Genomic DNA, 14,906 nt, shown 5'->3' on the forward strand with positions numbered 1-14,906 from the left:
CATGATTTTTGCCCATAATTCCTTGCCATGGCCGGCCACTAGCTATTGGGGGGGGGGGGGAAATTTGACATGCAAGTCCATTGTTTTGCATGCATGCTTTAATTAGTCATCACACATTTCCCCATCATACTTTCAAAGTTTACTACTAGGTCCTTTCTAGTGAAATTCACATTGATAACTCTAAATCAAAACATCAAAAATGTCACACATGAGTTAACACACATTATAGGCAATAAAATAAATATTAAATTATTTTTATGCCTCGATTTTGTGGTCCCGAAACCACATTCCGACTAGGGTCAATTTTGGGCTATCACACTACCGGTTCTTGTCCCTATTCAAATCCCCACCGAAGCATTCGATCGGGTAGTAAACTCTATCGATCTTTTAGATGAGGATTGATGTGATTTCCCCATCTGTCTCTTCTTTGAATCCCGCGACTCAAAAGCCGCTTTCCTCATTTCTTTAATCAGCTCTTCAGCCTGACAGGATCTTTCAACAAGTGCTACAAATTCCCGCAGCTCTAAGATGCCAACAAATACTTGGATATCTTCATTGAGGTCGTCCTCAAACCTCTTACACATGGTGGCTTCTGTAGACACGCACTCCCACGCATACTTGCTAAGCCTCACAAACTCACGTTCATATTCCGTCACTGACATTCGGCCTTCTTTACCTCTAGGAATTCCTTCCTCTTTTGGTCTATGAATTTTTGGCTAATATACATTTTTCAGAATTCCTTCTAGAAGAATTCCCACATGATCCTCTCTCTCGGTACGACAGACACGAGAGTGTTCCACCACTGATAAGCTGAATCTCGTAGAAGTGACACTGCGTATTTCACGCTCTTTAGGTGTGCATGATAGTTCATCAAATACCCTAATGGTATTTTCTAGCCAAAACTCTGCTCTCTCCGGGTCATCATCTATGCTAGCCTAGAATTTCTCGGCCCCTTGTTTTCAGATCTTATCTACCGGAGGTTTCTCTCTTCTAAACATGTCCGCACCTTGCAGAGCTACCGGAGCATACTGAGTAATCGGAGAAGGTGGGGGAGGTGGAGTGTTCGGATTCGCACGAACAAACTCTATGTGTCAAGCATCCATCATTCGAAGATAGGCTTCTCTAGCCCCTCCACCTTGGCCCATAGTCACGGGCTCAATCTCGACTAGCGCGGTCCCTTCAGCGGGAGCTGGTGCGTTACTTTCCACATCATCCGCCATGGCTGTATCAGGATCTATTTACTATATGAAAACATAATTTATAATCATCAAAAATCATCACACTATCAATATACAGTTATGGCATGTATAGCTAGACTTGTACTCTCGCTAGGTTAGTCCTAAAATTGTCTAAACCATAGCTCTGATACCACTAAATGTAACACCCTATACCCGTAACCTACGCTGGAGAGGAGCACAATTACCTAACTTGATTTCATGTATACAACCAATCTCAAGTCACCGAGACTCGATTCAAACTTAAAAATTTTTCAATATCTACCTTAAACTTCTTATTATGGGCCTACGAGCCTCAAATCGACCGTTGAAAACCATTCGGGACAATGCCGCTTCCTTAAACCAACTATAAAAATTTTGTCCTTAAGACAGGCGCCCGTATGGAAGGGCAACACGCCCGTGTGACCAACTCAACATGGTTGTGCTGATCGCCTGTATGGCTCACACGGCCTAAGCACCCTGGGACATGCCCGTGCACCACACCCGTGTAGAATTAATTTCTAATTCACACCTACAGGCTCTTCACATAGCCAGACACATTCCCGTGTCCCTCACACGGCCACGACACACCCGTGTCCTAGCCCGTTTGCAAAAACATGGACATTCTGTTTCTGACGTCAGCATGCTCATAATGTCACACGACCAAGGCACACGCCCATGTGTTGAGCCGTGTCTTCTACACAGCTGTGTCTCTGCCCGTGTGTTTATTACCATGCATACTGACTTGAAATTTTTACGTGCAGGGGACACACAGCCAGACTACACGACTATGGGGCAGACCGTGTGTCACACATAGCCTAGATACACGCCCGTGTGTCTACCCATGTGGATTGTATAATGATATATACCAAGCCTCATTGTCACCCTTACATATATAGATCCATACACATACCCACCAATATCGAAACAAGTATAACTCCTATAACTAAATCAAGCATAATAGACATCCATTCAACCATGGATACGTGTCCCAGGCATGTCTTACACTAGTTCTCTCTCAATGCCGATGCCATGTCCCAGACATGATCTTACACTGGCTCTCATAATGTGGCCAGTGCATGTCCCAAACATGTCTTACACTAGCTCACAAACAAATGACCCAAACATCATAGCATGAATATCCGATTTACTTCCTTAAGTTACAACGGAATTTCCACTATCTCAATTATCGTTATACATTCTCAATTTCACAACCAAATAATTCATGCTATATTAACTCAATACAATTCAATACATACATTAACAATGTATTTGTACTTTTTATATACAACTTACCTCGAATTACAAAATGTGGCGACTAGTCAATTTAGTCGATTTGCTTGGCTTTCCCCCAATTTAGGCTCGAATTCAGTATTTCTTGATCTATAATAGCAAAACGCACTCATTTAATCACTAAGTTTAAGCAATTAAAAATTCACATCTTCGGTAAAATGACCATTTTGCCCCTAAACCTTGGCAAAATAACCATTTTCCCCTATGCTCGAAAATCAAATTTTATCAAATTTCTTCGTATCTTAAACTTAGATGAACTCTTTTTACTCTTATAGCAACCCCAAATTCTCTCTATTTCACAGATTTATCACTTATTTTGCAACTTGTGCAAAATGGTCCCTTTAGGTGTTTTCATGATAACACCTTTTACACAAGTTGTCTATTACACAACTAAGACTCATATTATTCCATAAAATTTCAGAAAACACCCTAAATTCTCTCATGGTAAAACCCTATACCTTCAACCATTTTGGAAGATATACCCCTCATTTGAAAGCTCATGCTTCAAGGGTCTCAAAAATACAAAAATCCTCAACAAAAGACATGGAAATCACTTACTTGTGAGTGCTTCAAGTTGCTGAAACTTTTAAGCTCTCAAACCCCCTTAAATGGTTAATTTTTTGTGGAGAAAAGATATGAGTAAGGAATGATATCATCCTTCTTTATTTTATTTCTATTTTAGTCAAAATTGGTCACCTAACCCAACAAATTTTGAAAATTTGACCACATATGTCTCCTATGGCCGGCCACTCTTTTTCTAGGGGTCTAATTGCCCTTTAAAATCCCTCAATTTTTCTTCTCTAATAAAATAACACCTTTAGCTATCAAAATAAAACTTTTGCACTTTATGCGATTTAGTCCTTTTTCGCAATTGGGCTTACAAACGTCAAAATTAGCTCACCAAATTTTTCATGTACTATTATAAACATGCTATGACTCTAGAATAATAATAAAATAATTTTTCCAACTTTGTATTTGTGGTCCCGAGACCACTATTCTGACTAGCCACAAAATTGGGCGGTTACATTGTGCCCACATGGGGCCTCAATATGGGCCGTGGGCCCATTATCACTGTTTGACTGTTAAGGTTGCACGGGTCACCCGAGACAACTGTGGACCTACTGTTGGGTCGGTAAGTGTATCTAGACCCCCTAAATGATAAAATGACTGAAATGCCCTTGCATGGTAAAATAACTGTTATGCCCTTAGGAGATGTATGATTATGTTTGAACATGCCATATTAAATATACTAATCACATGTTTGATATTATGACATGATGCATGATATGTTGCATGGGTATGGGTTTTATTATGATTGGAGGAAGTGTATTGTACTGGCAGCTCTGCTGCAAATATTGTTTAGCGCCGCAACTGGTACTACTTAGAGTGCAGGGATGGGTGGGTTGATTTTATCCCCACATGGAGTGTAGGGTTGGGCGGAGATGGAGTGTAGAGGCTGGTTGGGTAGGATCTATTGATTTCATATCTGTATTGTATTGAGATGGGCTCAGGCTGACACTAATACTGATACTGTAACGCGTTAAGGCCCTAACTAAAACTAAAATGTTACTGAATTGGGCTTAGGCCCAGACTGTTTATGCTCACTGATTGGTTATTTGATATGGGATTACACACTCAGTTTTCATAACTTACCCATCTTTTTATCTGTACAGTTAATCCCTAGGCTTAGGCGGGTCAGTGCTGCGAGGGACTCAAAGGTGGCCACGTAACCGCACAAACTTTCTCATTGGCTTAAAAACTTAAGTAGTTTTAGTTTGGGTATTTCTAATGTAATAAGGCCCCTTTAAATTTTTAATCTTTAATCTGGGGTTTTATTTTTTTTTTATATCTGTTAGTAGTAGGACGCGGGTGTTCAAAAAGACAAATGTTTTTCAAAATACCACGTTCACACAACATGTTTTAAAAGCTTCATCAAGAAATAATGTTTTTAAAATTAATAACAATTTAATATGATTAACTTTTGACAAAAGACTTAGATTTTGAAAATGAACGAGACATCCTAAAATCTTCATTAAGAAAACACAACAAAGGTAGATATGGAAAGGTTTTTCAATGATATCACTCTTTGCGAAAAACACTTCAATGTGACATTACCAAATTCGGCCATAACGTCTAGGCCGGGTTTGGGGTGTTACATACCTATTCAAGCCAAATAAGCTTGTCCATCTTCAAGCTTCCAAAACTAGGGTGTCCATCTTATTTTATTAATTTATCACCTTTTATTATTTTACTTTCCAATTTAGTCCTTTTTCTTTATTTAATTTTCCATGGATGAATCATCATACTTACCTACTAACTCCTCTTAACGGTCTATTTGCCATATAAGGACCTCCAACTTTGAATTCCATAGCTATTTGATACTTATAGCTACTATAACTCAACTTTTGCATTTTATGCAATTTGGTCCTTTTTATCAAATTAAACATGTAATCGGTAAAATTTCTTTACGAAATTTTCACACGATATTCCTATAATACTATATACCATAAAATAATATTAAAAAAATTTCTCTTCTGATCGAATTCGTGATCTCAAAACCACTGTTCCGATTACACTGAAAATGAGTTGTTACAAAAGCAATCAAGAAAATCAAATGTCGCATAATTATATTTTATTTGACTTGGATTAGAGGCAAAAAAAAAAAATAAATTCATTATTGCATTAAACTTTAAATGAATTTCTGACTCTAAATCCTGCAATTAGTTGCAACTACTGAAAAAATGAGAAAAAAGGAATTAAAATAATAGTTGGCCACCTCACCATAATAGATCCATCTCAGCTTGGGGAAGGAATAAATCAAAATCCATTGCACATTCGTGTGTCAAATACGTTATTCTATAAAACTTTCAGAAATAACTTTGCATCCTTATCTCATTACTAAAAAAATTAAAAAGGTAATTAACCTTTTCTAAGTTAAATTTATAGCTTCATATTATAAATCAACCGTTAATTATATAAGTAAAGCATTTTCTTTTTATAATTGACACCAAAGAATGTTCCATCCAAAATTAATACTGTAACAGGTCGTGTTGCAGTGGTGTTAGAAACAGTTCTTCGGGGCCACCAAATCCAACGAGTAAGTTCAGTAAATATTAAATTTAATATTTATGAGTAAAATATGGTTTTAAAAGGTTTTTATATGATAATATATGTTATAAAAATTATTTATTAAGTTCAAGTGGTTTGACCCTAAGGTCAAGTAGTTTTAGAAAATGAGGTATCGGGACCTCGTTTCTATAAATGAGCCATAAATATTTTTATAAATATTTATGGAGTGTAATTTAGGTGATATTAAAGTTTCGTTGAAAAATTTTAACGTTTCGATGGTTAATTAATTAAAAAGAACTAAATTGTAAAAGATATAAAATTTAATCACTATTTGATTTGAGTGATTAGATGGTTATTTGAATAAAGGAAAAGGGATTTAAATAGTAAATTTACCATTCAAAGGTTGGTGGACGTTAGTGGCCTTATATATTGTTAATGTTTGCTTTTAATTACAATAGGAAAAAGGTAAATTATTGATTATATATATTATAATCAAAACATGTAAAAATTAATCATCATCTTCTTTAACTTTGGTTCCACCAAAATTTGATGAAGAAGGAAGCCATAGCTAGGGCATAACATTTGGCCAACTTTGGCTTGTTGAATTGGTAAGCACACTTCACCCCTTTTCGATAATTTTTATGTTTTTGAGATCGTTGTAACTAGGTCCAACTAGCCCATCCCTTCGAATTTGAAATTGTTAAAGATTTTGAATGTTTTCATTGATGAATCTTGTGATTTTTGATGTTAGATGATGAATTTGAAATGTTGATTGATATTTAAAAGTATTTTGTTAAGTAATTTTGATGACTTTTTTGATTAGGGACTAATGCGTTAAATTAATAAAAGTACTAATAAAAGTACAAGGATTTAATGTGAAATTGTTGCATAAATGGGATGTTTTTAATACTATGAATATTCTTCTAGCTTGGTTTGTATTAAAAATGGTTAATATGCATGTTTTGGGTTCAAGGATCAAATTGAATAAAAGTAAAACTTTAAGGACAATTTTGTAAAATGTAAAAATGACTAAATTGCATGAAATGAATTTTTTGTTTTCTAAATTAATATATTGAATGAAATTATTAATTTAGATCAAGATCGGTGAAAATTTAACAAAATAGAAAATTAACAAAATGCCCCTAAATCTTAGTATTTCTACAATTTAGCCAAATAAGTTCGTATGATCTGTATTCTGTATAAAACTGATTAAATTGAATGTTATTAAGTGATTATATTGTGATTAAATTAATATATATATGTTAGTATGCAATTTATCGTGTTATGAAACGATGTAAATCTAATGACGTACGACGATTACCGAGTCTCATTTGAACCTTAGGAATTCGTAGAAAACAAATGACATGTCATTAGGGTTACCAATTCTCAACTCGAGGGAGCTTACCAATATTCAGCTCGTATGAGCTTACCGTTACACAGCTCGTATGAGCTTACCGATTATATCTCATAAGAGCATACCAATTCAGAGCTCGTATGAGCATACATGTATAGTAATTGACGGATTACAGTTTAGCACACCATGTGTAAGCTACTCGAGTATCCAACGATATTCTAAATGGTTCAACGGGAAATGTTTTATTGCGAGAAAATATGAGTTCAATATGAACTAATATAGGTATATATATGAAATACATGGAAATGATGGTACATGATAAATATTAATATATTGAAATGGATGATATATGTATATGAAGAAATAGTAAGAGAATGATATGTATCATGACATGTACATATATGAATATCTTTGATATGTTGATACATGGAAATTATGTAAGTTGAGACGAGTAATAAACTCCAATGTGACATATTGAGAAAATAAGGTTATCCATGTGAATTTATATGAAATATGTTCAAGTATGCTAACATGTGTTGTTGTTTGATGCTTAGGCAAGTGCCAAGCTGTTGGTTGAATGGCATTATGTTTACTTATAAGTTGCATTAAAATGGTAAGTGCTCAAATGAAAAGATGCTTACACTCGTGAAAAAGTAGTAAGGTTTAAATTATGCAATTTCTTATGAAATGGCTTATCATGTGATTAATTCAAAAATGGCTATGTTTAAATGCACTAGCTTGTAGCTATGGTTGAATTATATGCTTATGACTTGTGTGTTATGCATATGGAATGGGTATTGAAAGTAATGAAATGCAAATGAAAATAAAGAAATTTAGAAGAGTTTAAAGTTGTTTAAAACCCTACTATGCTAGGGATAATATGTATAAGTGATGTTGTGGATTTCTCATTTTGTGAGTTGTTGAATTTGGTTTTGTAACAGCCCGATTTTGGGGGCTAGTCAAAATAATGGTCTCGAGACCACAAATTTGAAGTCAGAGAAATTATTTTATTATTAAAATAGAGTCATAGCATGTTTATAATAGTGCATGAAAAATTTGGTGAGCTAATTTTAGCGTTTGTAAGCCCAATTGTGAAAAAAAACTAAATCGCATAAAGTGCAAAAGTCTCAAATTGATAACTAAGGGTGCCAAATTTCCATGTATCATAAATTGGGGGTTTTTAAAGTGAAATTGGGCCATTAAATAGGTGATGGCCGGCCATGGTAGATGGAAATGTTGAAAAGTCAACATTACGTGAAATTTAATGACAGAAGGTGTATTATAATAATACCTAAGCCTAGCTATCATCTTTTTCTTTCATTCTCTCTTTATTCCACCGATTTTTTTCAGCCATTGTTAAGGGTTTTGAACTTCAAAATTTGCAGCAACTTTTCCTCTCACAAGTAAGTGATTTTAATGAGTTTTCTTGAAAATTTTTGCATTTTTGAGACCCTTGAAGCATGAGCTTTCAAATGAAGGGTCTATGTTGGAAAATGATTAAGAGTTTAGGGTTTTACCATAAGAGTATTTAGGGTGTTTTCTAAAATTTTATGGAAGAAAATGAGCCTTGGGTGTCTTATAAACAACTTTTGTGAAAGGTGTTAGCATGAAAACATCTAATAGGACTAATGTGCATAAGTTGTAAAATAGATAATAAATGTGTGAAATAGTTGGAATTTGGAGTTTCTATAAGAGTCAAAGAGGTTTGACTAGTCTTGAGAAATAAAGAAATTTGATAAAAATTGATTTTCGGGCCAAGGGGTAAAATGGTCATTTTACAAAAGTCTAGGGGCAAAATGGTCATTTAGTCCAATTGTGAATTGTTGAGAGCTTAAGTTGATAAAGTGACTTAATAAGTGCATTTTTTATTATAGATCAAGAAATACCGAGTCTGAACCTAGGTTGGGGGAAAGCCAAGCAAACCGACTAAATCGGCTAGTCGCCACATTTTGTAATCCGAGGTAAGTTGTATGTAAATAATACAACTACATTGTTAATTATATGTGCTTGAATTATTACAGCATAAATTGTTTGATTGTGAATTTGAGAATGTATAATGATAAATGAGATAGTAGAATTTCCGTTGGAACCTTAGGAAGTAAATTGGATATTCATGCCATGACATTTGGGTTATTCGTGTGTGAGCTAATGTAAGACATGTCTGGGACATGCATCAGCCACATTATGAGAGCCAGTGTAAGGCCATGTCTGGGACATGGCATTGGCATTAAGACGAGGGCTAGTGTAAGACATGTCTAGGACATGCAACTAGCTCGAGACGTAAGCTAGTGTAAGAAATGTTTGGGACATGCATCGGCTACGAGATGATAGTCAGTGTAAGACCATGTCTAGGATGTGGCATCATTTTGAGATATGAGCCAGTGTAAGACCGTGTCTAGGACATGGCATCGGCACCTTACCCTATGCTTGAGGCTTATGTAATATCCGGTAGTATTCCAAATGGTTCAACGGTGAAAGTTTGTTCTTAAGCTAATGAGGAAAGTATAACCATGTTGTGAGTGGTACAGGTACCTAATTGGTACGTATGAGATATGAGCTCAATATATAATATGTGACTTGTATGGATGGTAATGAGTAAGTTATGCTTATACCTACTTTGGTGTTATGAGCATGTTGATTATTGAGAAATTGTTGTTGTATACTTACTTATATGCAACTTACTAAGCTGTTACGCTTACTTCCTTCCCTTTTCATTTCCTTACAGTGCTGCCTAACCTGCTCAAGGATCACCAGAAGTTAGAGATATCGATCACACTATCAACCGAAGCATTCGATAGAGTTGGATTTATATTTTTGAATATGGCATGTATAAGACTTAGACTTTATTATTTTGTGTCATTGAGGTTTGGCCATATGTATTGGCTTGGGTTGGAAACCCTTCAATTTGTATTAAGCCTTTAATGATGGCTAGCATTCACTTTGTATTAAGCCTTTAGTGATGGCTAACATTCACTTTGAATTTATAAAAGATGCATTATCATGGTTGAATAAATGTCCATTGTGGCTCATTTGGTTTTAGGAATTATGCTTGTTTTGGTATTGGTTGGTATTTGTATAGAACTACATATGTAAGGGTGGTAATAGGGCTTGGTAAATAGCCTTATATTGTCCATACGGGTAGGCACACGGGCATGTGCCTAGGCCGTGTGTGACACACGGTCTACCCTATAGGCGTGTGGTCTGGCCGTGTGTCCCCTACGCATAAAAGATTTCAAGTCAGTATGCATGGTAGTAAACACACAGGCAGAGACACGGCCGTGTGTCTCAGCCGTCTGAAGGGCATAGCATAGCACATGGGCGTGTGACTTGGCCATGTGGCCTTTAAGAATTGCTGGCGTCAAAAACAGAATGTCCAGGTTTTTGCACATGGGCTAGGACAGGGGCGTGTCATGACCGTGTAAAGGACACGGGCCAAAGACACGGGCTTGTGCCAGGCCGTGTGAAAACCCCTGTAGGTGTGCATTTAGAATTAATTCCACACGGGTAGAGAATATGGGCGTGTCACTGTCTTGCTTAGGCCGTGTGAGACACACGGGCCATCATCACGGCCATGTTGGAATGCTCACAGGGGTGTGTTGCCCCTCCCACATGGGCGTGTGCCCCTATGTCAAGTGATATTTCTCTATAGTTGGAAAAAGGACCCAGATTGGTCTCAAATTATTTTTGATGTGTGTTTTGGGCCGCGTAAGCCCATATTAAGAATATATTGATAAGTTTAAGAAAGTTTTAAATTTTCCAAGTCATGGAGACTCGGAATTGGTTGTAAGTATGAGTTCAAGTTAGGTAACACCTCGTATTCTTCCCCGGCATAGAATACGGGTATGGGGTGTTACAAGTTTCATGAATCGCGTGGTATCGGTATATGATTATTCTTGATATGTATAAATTTCTTATTAGAAATGGATTGATATGATTAAATTTTATACGAGCTTACTAAGCATTAATTACTTACGTAGTTGTTTTTCTTTACTTTTCAGATTATCAAAAGCTCGATCGAGTTGGAAGCTTGTCAAAGTTATATCACACTATTCATCGTTTCTATCGGTACTTTCGGCTATTTTGATTTTGTTTATAATGGCATTTATAGGTATTCTTGTAATATCCCGTTTTAGGGTCAAATGGGAACAATGGTTTTGGGACCACAAATCTACAGTAGAAATATTTATTTTTATTATTTCTTTGAGGTCTACAGCATGATTGAATGATTGTGTGAAACTTTCTTTAAGAAATTTTATCGATAGAGTGTCCAATTTGACTAATAGGACTAAATTGCAATAGGTGCAGAATGTGTGTTCTAGAAGCTAGAGGTGTCTAATTGCTATGAAATTTTAAATTGAAAGTCCTTAAATGGTAATTAGACCATTATACTTTAAGTTGGACAAAACTGGACATGGTTAGATAATATTTCAAAGTTTTAAGTGAAGGGCATTTTGGTCATTTGGTTAATAAAGACAAAAATAACTAAAATTAAAGATGTCATCTTCATCAAATTAGTCCCTTAGCTGAAATTCCAAGGGTCTCCATAGCTAGGGTTTTGCCAAGCTTTCAAGCTCGATTGTAAGTCCGTTCTTGCCCCGTTTTTAATGATTTTTATGTTTTTGAAGTTGTCTTAACCTAATCTAGCTATTTCAATGACTAATTTGATAGAAAATCAAAGTCTAAAATTTTTTCCATGTTGAATATTTGTGTATTTTGATGTTTAATGGTAGAAAATATATGTTTGGTGTTAGATAAACAACATTTACCAAGTGATTTTTGATAAAAATGTCAAATAAGGACCTATTTGTAAAAGTTGTAAAATATGTTTAAAAATGAGAATAAATGAAAAATGAGGGGCTGATATGAGTACTAATAATATTCGGCTAGGCTTGGGTAATGAAGAAATCAAATGAAAATCATTTTACGAGCTTAGGGACTAAAATGTAAAAAGTTGAAAAGTTAGGGGTAAAAATGTAATTTTTTCCATAAGGTTCTTTTGGGATTAAATTGAATAATGTGATGATTGAATGAGTTAAATTTGATATTATGGATCAAGAAAGAAGAGGTTCTGACCTAGATCAGGGAAAGAACAAGGTTGTGGACTAAATCGAACTATTAGCCATTTTGTACCGAGGTAAGTTCATATGTTAAAAATAAGCTTTAGAATAATTATACTTAAATGCTTTAATATTGCATGAATTGTATGTTTGATTATGTGAATGAGTAAACTCTACGAATGAGTTCGACGACGAATCGACAATCAAAAAATCTCGTTTGGACCTTAGGAATAGGGTAGGATACAAGGGACATGTCACTAAGGTCATTATGTGTTATGTGATTATGTGATCTAGGTGCTAGCCTTGTACGTCCTACCGGTGGCTGAGTATACCAACATATGTTGCGGATACTTAACAGCTTGTGTGAGCAGCACCGCATAGCTACGTTTTGACTAGCAGCTTGTGTGAGTAGGCTCGTTGATAGCTCGAAAGCGAGCAACTATGTGATATGAGACTTGGGTAGCTTTGGCTACATATGTGGCACTTAGTGTGCAAATTTCCTAAGTATCCAACATTTTTATTCCGAGTGGTTCATGGTAAGTCAAAGGTGAGAATATATGTAAGTTCATTTCTAGATGGTTCAAGTATGTGAGTAAAGTTCATGTTTATTAAATGCTTGAAATGATGAAAATGAGGTAAGTTTTGTGATGAAATGAATTATGATACTATGGTAAATTTACATTTAATTATTTTGTATTATTTGAATGTTATATGCATAGTAAGCTTGCTTATTTCTTACATATAAGCTGACTAAGCTATATAGCTTACTCCATTTACTTTCCATGATTTATAGTGTCGCCAAGCTAGCTCGGAATTAGAGATCGTCGGAGATTCGAATCACACTATCAAACATTCATTTTGGGTATTGATGATCTTAGTATTTTGAAAGTATCGCATGTACAGGGACTTGGTCCTTTTGTTATATGTGTCATTATGATTTTAGCCAATGTATTGGCTTGTAATTGGCAAGGGCTTGTTTTGATATTTGGCCATGTAAATTGGCTTATTTTGGCTAACATGGTTGTAAGCCTAAGTATATTCATATATGTGCCAATATCTTTGGTGATATGGTCATGGTATGCTTGGAGGATGATGGATTGTGATTCATAGCATGAATGTGAAATTTGCATGATTGATTTAGGGCATAATAAATGTTGTGAGTATGATGGATGTTGCTATTGTATTGGCATGTGTTGGTCATAATTGTGGATGTTTTGGTTGCCTAAGTATCCCATTAATTGTGCTATTGAGTTGGTGTAAGTGTAGGTGTAAATGAGGGTGCAAAGGGCTTGGTAAATCGCTTTTATTTTGTCCACACGGGTGGACACAAAAGCGTGTGTCTAGGCCATGTGTGACACACGCTCTGTCCTACGGGCATGTGTTCTGGCTGTGTGTCGCCTGCACCTAAATTTTGAGAAACATGTGTGACACACGTCGGAATAGGGTTTTGAGGCATTATGGGACAATAAATCTCATTCACATACATTTATACATTCATAACCAAAATCCATTCACAATATCCCTTATAAGGCTCTAAGAGACCTTAAAACATGCTTAAAAGTGGTTCGGGACTAAACCGATAACATTTACAAACTTTGAGAAACTTAGAAAATTTTCTTTAATTTCAAGCTCACATGCAGTGTGAACAGGCCATATGCCTCACACGGCCACCAGACACGCCCATGGTGCAGGTCGTGTGAAAATAGGGCATACATACTGACTCATACCACACGGCCGGAGACACGCCCGTGTGCCATGGCCGTGGGAAAATTAGGGAGGTTACTGACTTGGGTCACACGGCCAGCCAAACGCGCATGTGCCAGCCCGTGTGTCAGACACGACCAATAGACACGCCCATGGGTCTAGGTCATGTTAAAACTGTAGGGTATACTGCCTTAATACGAAAGGGTACCTCAGGGGACACACGGCCGTGTAACATAATCGTGTGTCACACAAGGCTAAGACACATGCCCGTGTCTCTGCCCGTGTGGACAAAAATAGGCCATTTGTAAAGCCAATTTGCCACCCTTCTCACAAACACACCTAGCAACCAAAATGATACCATTTCCATACACTTATAGGCAGCCAAAACATACCAATTCCCACACATATCATACCATCTAGCATCAACCATTTCAACTACTCAATTTTACATTCAAAACGTACCAAATCATTACGCCAAAATCATCACAACTTGCATAAGTTCCATATACATTAATTCATCATATTATCATCTATTTCATATCACAAAACACATCATTAAACTTTATCAACACTAAGGCCAACATACCAAATCAAGCCAATATACATAAGGCATTATGCACATCACTTAGGCCAACTTAAATGACCAAATACATACCAACATTTTCAACCAAAAGTAAGCCAAATCTCATGGCTTAAATCATAATTCAAAATATATAATCAACTCAATAGCCTATACATGCCATATACCACATTTACAAGCATCCAAAAATACCAACAAGTAGTCGATAGTGTGATGATGGTTCCCGATGATCCCCAATGTCTGTGCTAGCTTCGATACTCTATAAAAAAAGACAAATAACACACAGTAAGCTTCGTAGTTTAGTAAGATCGTACCAAATATTTATTCAACAATTCATAATATATAAATTATCAATTAATAAACACTTCGTAAATCTCATATCATCATTCGATTCTAATCCATGACCATATATCATATATATACAAATCCATCAAACTTCATACACGTAGTATCAACTACCACATAGGTATCGTACGTACCTGTAATTTTCTATATTTATTTATTTCATTCTCACATCTTTGTTCAATACGTTAAATCATTCAGAAATCTCTCAATACTTCAAGAACTCGCACACTTAGTGCAAAAATGATTGGCCGAAGCTATAACGATATGCATACTTAGTGCCATCACATTAA

Source organism: Gossypium arboreum, chromosome 3 (assembly GCF_025698485.1).
Source record: "Gossypium arboreum isolate Shixiya-1 chromosome 3, ASM2569848v2, whole genome shotgun sequence".
NCBI classification, from domain to species: domain Eukaryota; kingdom Viridiplantae; phylum Streptophyta; class Magnoliopsida; order Malvales; family Malvaceae; genus Gossypium; species Gossypium arboreum.